The 6,845-nt window shown below is 34.2% G+C and overlaps 1 long non-coding RNA gene across 1 annotated transcript; it reads right to left on the bottom strand.

Moving 5' to 3' along the window:
- Positions 1 to 946: 946 nt before the first annotated feature.
- On the bottom strand, positions 947 to 2,444 carry LOC141698095 (uncharacterized). Its single transcript, XR_012564944.1, has 3 exons — positions 2,217 to 2,444; positions 1,209 to 1,606; positions 947 to 1,045 (listed from the first exon to the last, which is right to left on the bottom strand). It is a non-coding gene; the product is annotated as an uncharacterized LOC141698095 (long non-coding RNA).
- Between the last annotated feature and the right edge of the window lie 4,401 nt (positions 2,445 to 6,845).

Below are 6,845 nucleotides of genomic sequence, written 5' to 3' on the forward strand. Positions count from 1 at the left end.
ACTATAATTAACAGCACTGAAATTATGTAATGTATGGCATGGATTGACAACAATGTAACCAAGTTTTCTAAAACACAAAACCACTTAATTATTTCTGTAGCACTTTAGTGTCCAGAGTTTTCTGTCACTCTTATTTGCAATGATCATGACATCATTAATTTGGTTTGAAAACGGGAAGCCTACATCTGTTTAATAAGTTCAGCAATCAGCCTGAACTCAGTAGAACTATATATTGTCATGTAGTTATGTTTGTACGAGCTAACAAGCGATAAAGTAAGCACATTATCATGCATCTGTGTTTAGGATGATTGTACAAGTGCCCAGGTGCTCCCTTCTTTTGCATGATATGTAGTTATAGTTCAAGAAACCATTATGGAAGCTCTCACATTGCCAACAATTTCAATAAAATAACACAGAAAGGACAAATAATTGAATTCCTTTCTTTTAACCTTTGAGCAATAATAGCCTACTAGTTAATAATTGTGCTAAATAAGTAATAACCCTAATTTAGCCATCACAAATTTATAACACATGCACCTAAAAAATAAGTAAACATAGTGATTTTCAATAAATCCCAACTTTTTATCCCAATATTAAAGGCAGAGTGTTCCAGTTACAGTATAGTAAATTTCTGTCATTAAACCTTTAATAAGGAAAAGCTTTGTAGATGACAAACAATTCCAAAAACAAAATCAAATAGTAAAGAGTTAGTTTAGCTGTTTATCCATCAAGCAGACACAAAGTCTCTCTTTCTCTCCCTCTCACTCTCACTCTCTCTCATGACAAATACACCCAAATAATAAATAACCACATACAACCGAAAAAATAACTAATTAACAAAACTCAAATGAAACCATACATTATATATCTAGTTAAACAACAAAAAAAATTACAAGAAGTGTACATAAACTCAGGAAAACAAAACCGTATCAACAGATTATTAAAAAACAAAGGATTAAACAAATGAACATACCAAAATCAGGAAAGTTGTGAGATGGATCAGGTTGCACTTTCAGACCAAGCTCACTACTGGGCTTGTTTTTATCTGGTGAGTAAACAACAAATTTATTATCCTATCTAGATAATTAGTTTTAAGCAAAACTCAGATAATTTATAATTTCTTTTAGACACAACAATAGCACAATTTCAATGAAGAGTAATATTATTAAAGAACAATAATGTTACACAAAATGTCTAATTATTTAAACATGTTGAAGTGCTGACATAATCACTGCTTGCAACCATTATTTCTAACTTCTGGAGTATTAGAATGAGCTTCGCAGACCCTGTGCTGCCAATGATACTTGTGGCAGTTGTTGAGGTCTGCATTGCACACATCTACAAGACAGATTGTTGTATCAACTCCATTCATAAGTTGTCGTTGTTCTGATCGCTTCTTCTTAGATGTGCCTGAAGGCGATAACGTCATTCTCACCAAGTACCCTGTTTTAAATTAACTAAAAAACTCATTTAGTCTCCTTTCCGGGATAGCTAGTAGACCCTTTACCTTCCGGAATGTTTGAAAAGGTTTCTTGTTCATAAACATTATAATCCCAAGAAGGTGTCTTTGAATTCCAGTTCATAGTTTATCTCTGTGCTCCACAACCTTATATATAATTATGTTAATCAATCCTTTTGACAATACAAGCATCAAATAAGAGAAATAAATTTTCCTATATCAAAAACAATAAAGTGTTAAAAGCTTCTAAATGACAGAATAGTGTGTAGAAAAATTAAAAAGCTCTTGCCTACAGAGGCAAGATCACAAAATTTATGAGTGATGTTGCATGAAAGCAATCAAGGACTTCAGTTTCCTACAAAAAAATCTGAAGTAGAGAAGAAAAAAGAACAAAAAAAAAATTCAACTAAAAGCAAGTCAAAGTTAACAATAATGTAAGAACATTTTTAGGGAATAAAGGGAAGGCAAAAATCTAGTCACAGTCTTCCAAAAAAGAACTTTTTAATCAACAAACATAAACTGAAAAAAGAATCCAAGAACCCCAATTTACAAACTGAACTAGTAAAAATAGTGAAATAGTATATATTAAAATTAAAAAAAAACAAAAAAAGAAATTCAAATCAAATATGTGATGGTAAGTGTTAGTAAGTACAGGTACTAACAGCAAGTAAACAGAAATATAGAAATATATATACTAGAGAGTGAGAGAGAGAGAGAGAGTCGGGGGTGGGTGGAAGATGAATGAGAGGGGAAATACCTGAATCGAACGGAGCATGGAGAGCGGAGAGCGGAAGAAGTTAGACGGGTTGATGTAGGAGTCAGCTGTAATCAGCGGTGGACCGCCTTTAGAATTAGAGTGAAGAGAGGAGATTTAATCGATTGACATGTAGGGCGATGTAATTGGGATGAGGAGCGGTTGTCAAATTGGGGATGTTTTTGTTAATGGTCTGAGATTCTGATTGTTATATTTTATTTAATTATTAATTAAATTGTTTTGTGTCTGATGCACATACATAGACATATATAATCGAATAACAGGCATATTAAGCCTGCTTATACGATCGTTATACTTTAACAGACCTGTATTTATGTCGGAATGACGTGTATTCATAGAAGTTACTAAAATATACGTCTGTTGAATGTATAACAGACGTATATAATTACTTTATATGTCTGTTGTTTCTATAACAGTCATAAAAAAGGAGACGCGTATGATACTTTTTATACTAGTGTGTGATGTTGAAAGTGAGAATGCAAATGAAGGCCAAGATGATCTTGTTTTACATGATATACACCTTGGGCTGGAAATTGAATGTCAAATTAATGAAGCTAGTTGGTGTAGGGATGATGTCCCAAAAAGACAAGTCCCCATCCAGCCGAATGAAATTTATAAACCTTTCTAATTAGTCAAATGAATCAAACTTTCATTCAGTGAACTTATCATTGTACTCTTATTATAAGACCCTAAATTTTCATTCAGTGAACTGAGTACATTAATTTTATTGTGATGCTCTTTAATTTATATAAACTCAACTTGTTACTTCCAACAATAGTATCTGTATTGTAATTATACTGTGCTTGTTGGAAGTAAAAAGTTGAGTTTATATAAATTAAACTCATTCGGCATTACAGCGCGCAACGCCGGATTGTCAGAGTTATTGCAACTGTGAGAAAAAAGTCTGGAACTGCTAAGAGAAAATTGAATTTGCAGAGTCAACCACATCAAGATGAAAACATGGGAGAAAATGACCTAGAGGATAGATGTGCACAATTTATTCCCTATATTTCCAGTATAGTGATTGTACTATATATAAATTTGACAATGTCTTTTAGATAAAACTATACAATCTTGTTCATAATAGAATAGAATTAACTAAGGCATGTTTATGTCATGTCATGCAGGGTACTATTCTACCCTGTTAGGACGAAAACACGTGCTAATATTCACGCAAGTATACGCATTCGCAAGTAATATAGAATTCTTTCTAATTCATTTCCATAGAGACTGGTTTTGGTTAACTTTAATTTATGCACTTATGCAACGATGGTATGGTTATTATTCAATGCCAAGACGAATAACAATTTGAGATTATTTATAACTAAGAATTAACTGACATGTAATTAACTAAGAAAATTGAGGTTGATTTACTATATGAGATAAATATGGGATTCTAACTTCATTACTACTTCATTCAAAGTCATTGTTCTTAACCTTAGCATGCAATGGTGATGACAACTAATCAGATAACACGAAACTAGTAAACGCTAACTTTCGTTGACGAATACCCTACTACCAGACATCCACAAAAGAGATAGAAGTTGAATAGACATCAAGTATGTTAAGACCCTATATATCTATAGAATTTGACAACATAAAGGTTTAATGCGCAAGTTATCTATCGTGATTACATTGGGCAAGTAAGATGGTTAAAATTACCTACGAATCATGCATATCAAATACATGAACATATGCTAACATGGCAAGTTCTAAACATCTATATTCACTTTCGCTTCAATAGAGATTAACATGATATCTTATAAGTTCGCGATGCTCACAAGACGAATAAGCACAACCAATACTAGGAAATCATACAATCACCATACACTAAGATATCGAAACAAATTAACTATTGAAATCCATAAGTAAATCCGTTACAACCCCACGATAACGATTAGTTCATAACCGAACTCATCATCACCGTGGGTTCCGATGAAAGCATGGTATAATAAACTAAGTCTTTATAAACTGAATAAATAATTGAAGTACGTAACCAAGGGTAATAGGTTCAACAAACAAGAAAACTAGCATCCAAGATTACAACTTAAACAAAGAATCACAAGAATAAACTAGATCCTCTACGCCTTGGTTGTATTTGTGCTCCTAGGTCTTCTCGCCATTTCTCCTTAGCCTTCGTTATGAAAAACCTCTTTAGATTGTCTTTATATAGCAGCACATTCAGAATACAAGTCCAGAAAATCCATCTTCTAATCAATTCAGGATTCCATGATTTCGACCCGGCATGGCCGCTCGCTATCCCAGTGCGGGCGCGCTGTAACTCTGACAATTCGGCGTGGGCGCACGCTAACACAGCGCAGGGGCGCTAAGCTTCTGGAAAAACTTCTGTCTTCTATTTTATTCGCTGGTTTTTGATGGCGATCAACAAGAGAACATCCGAGGCACCTTCCCAACACCAATTTAGCACTAAAATAATGCTAAATCCCATCCTTCATTTCTCTATGCCTGAAATGCAAAACACTACAAAAACGTATCAAAAACATATATAAATCGAGTACAAAACACCAATTCAAGCCTTTATGAAACATTTTAAGTGGACATAAATGCCACTTAACACACCCCCAAACTTGAACCGATGCTTGTCCTCAAGCATAAACAGACTCAAAGAATAAGAGATAAAAATGTATGAATGCAACTAACATGAATGCAACGATCCCCTCAGAATAACTAAACCAACCAATGAGCAACATCTAAACAAATGAAATTAGATGAACAAAGATCAATTAAATCTCACAAATCAACTCACAAGCTAAAAACGTGCGTGTGTGCAATTTCTTAACTGATATACTATCGCAACTAGATCAATAACCATGACTCACCACTCATCAAGAAAATCACTAGGTTATAAATTGAATAAATGCTAAACTCAAAATGACTGACAACACTTCAATTTTATTGGAGTTATACAAGGATACATGCTTTTATTGATAACACATAAACAAACACAAATATGCTTATTTGATCGTGCAATGAGTGAGGTCCATAAAAGACTTATGCAATAATACCCATCTAGTGAGCGTTAGGTTAGTGGATCCCAGACTATAAAAGCCTTAGGTCACTAGGCAAAAGTCGCCTAAGAACTTAATAACTCGAGTATTAACGAGCCCACTTGTGATCAATTATGCATAACACATATTTTTTTTCCTTCTTTTTTTCTTTTTTTCTCTTTTTTTTTTCAATTTCTGAATGAGTGTGTTTCGCTCCATCTCGCTCAACCCTAGACTACTCATATAAATATGAGCCGGCTACTAGCCAATTGACACCTAGCCACAACAACTAGCAATAAAATCCAATATTTTTCTCCAATTTTTAAAAATCCATGTAATTTTGCCACTAAGAGAATATCCTAAATTCTAAACATAAATAAGTGATTAAACCTCGACAAACAAACAAGATATGATCATGATCTAGCACTCAAACAACCTATAATACTTAGTGAATTTTTTCTTATTTCTAGCATGCAAATCAACTCATTAAGACATAACATTCCTCTATACGACATCAATACACTCGCATCAAAATCACAAATCAATCGGAACAACAAACTTAAGGGATCATGATAGAATGCACATGCAACTATATACAACATACTAATATGCAAAATATAAAAACTACATGACAAATATGCAACTATATAAACTAAACTATCATGAATATGCAACTAAATGGACACACACAAACATATATTCCTTAACTACCACTCCTAAACTTAAAATTTTCACTGCCCTCAGTGAAGGTAATAGTAAGGAATCAGGCATACCTACTCAAAATCAGGATCATCACCCTCCGTGGGTGGAGTGTCTGGAGGCGGGTACCCCAAATACTCATCAAATACTGGCCACTCGATGTCAACTCCCGTGGCTCTGAAAGCTGTCCCCAACACCTGGGTAAGGTCCTGTGCAAATCTGCTATGGATATCATGCATCGAATCCATCCGCCTCATCAAACGCCTATACTGCATTGAACCCAAACCAACACTGTCCTCTACTTCCTGTTGTTGCTGCTATGAAGAACTGGCCTCACACAACTGATGTCTCCATGCTGCTCTGCTCGCCTGAGCTGTACCATCGGCATATCCCTGAGGTGCTGGTTGTCCACCCTGTTAGATATATTTGTGATGTCATGTCTAATCTGATTTTTTTAGTTTCAGAACTTACTATCAGAACTTAACTGGAAATCAGAACTTACTAAAGACGGGAAATTATCAGAACTTAAGCCATCATGACTTACATCAGAACTTAAGTGCGGATACACTTCAGGGATGAAAAGCGGCTGATTTACAGGAGAGGATCTGGATTAAACAAAAGAAGATATGCTTGGAGAGTTGTACAGCTAAAGGACTACAGTAGATAATCTCTGATTGATGTATTTTAGGAAACTGAACATATCATATCAATTAGGAGATATCTTGTAACTGTGCAGTATATAAACACATATTAGGGTTTATACTATATGTGTTATCATTCACGAGAATATTATTCATTGTAACCCTAACAGCTCTTAGTGATATCATACATCACTGAGAGAGTAGACTAAACCTACTGTAACAGAATTTGATATATTGAATAAACTTGTTTTTTGTTACATACT

This window comes from Apium graveolens, chromosome 11, assembly GCF_009905375.1.
Source record: "Apium graveolens cultivar Ventura chromosome 11, ASM990537v1, whole genome shotgun sequence".
In the NCBI taxonomy this organism is placed as follows: Eukaryota; Viridiplantae; Streptophyta; class Magnoliopsida; order Apiales; family Apiaceae; genus Apium; species Apium graveolens.